Raw genomic sequence first — 695 nt, forward strand, 5'->3', positions numbered from 1 at the left:
ATAAGAGGTGTCTGATTCAAACGTTCAAAGTGCAAGTGCTTAATCTGGAATATCATCCTTGATATTCACAAGTGCGAGAAAACACATCTTAGTGTTTGAGAGAGTTACAAAGCTTCAACTACTACATATCTAGAAGGTGACCAAAGCTGTGCTACAAGGAAGATCATCCAACGAAAGCTTTTGGTCAGATTGGAGACTGTTACACACAACCTGTGACAACCGGAACAACCTTGCTTTGAAGAAGGCAAGAAGAGGCGGAGTAACCTGGGAGCTGTCTTGTGAAGATCCTGAGGCTTGAGGCGGGCTTGGTGATCAAAGCTCAAGTGATCGAGAGGTGGAGTAACAAGAAGCGGGGCGAAAAACCTGAGGCTTGAGGCGGGCTTCGTGATCAAAGCTCAAGCGCTCGATATTGTACTAAATAGGGAAGTTTTAGTGCAATCCTTCTAGGGAGTTTCTAGAAGAAGAGTGGACATAGGCAGGTTGGCCGAACCACTTAAAAATCTCTCTCGTATTTACTTTCTGCTTTTATCTCTCGCTAACTATCTCTCGATCTGCATTGCATATAATCACACCTCTCGAACTAACTCAAACTCGTGCAAATTAAAAAGGGGATAACTTTTCCGCTGCGCATAAAACTTTGTCTTCATCTTGTGAGGTATCGGACCTAAACATCCTAAGTCCAATACACACGAGAG

The sequence above is a fragment of the Ipomoea triloba genome, chromosome 16 (genome assembly GCF_003576645.1).
Source record: "Ipomoea triloba cultivar NCNSP0323 chromosome 16, ASM357664v1".
Lineage (NCBI taxonomy): Eukaryota > Viridiplantae > Streptophyta > Magnoliopsida > Solanales > Convolvulaceae > Ipomoea > Ipomoea triloba.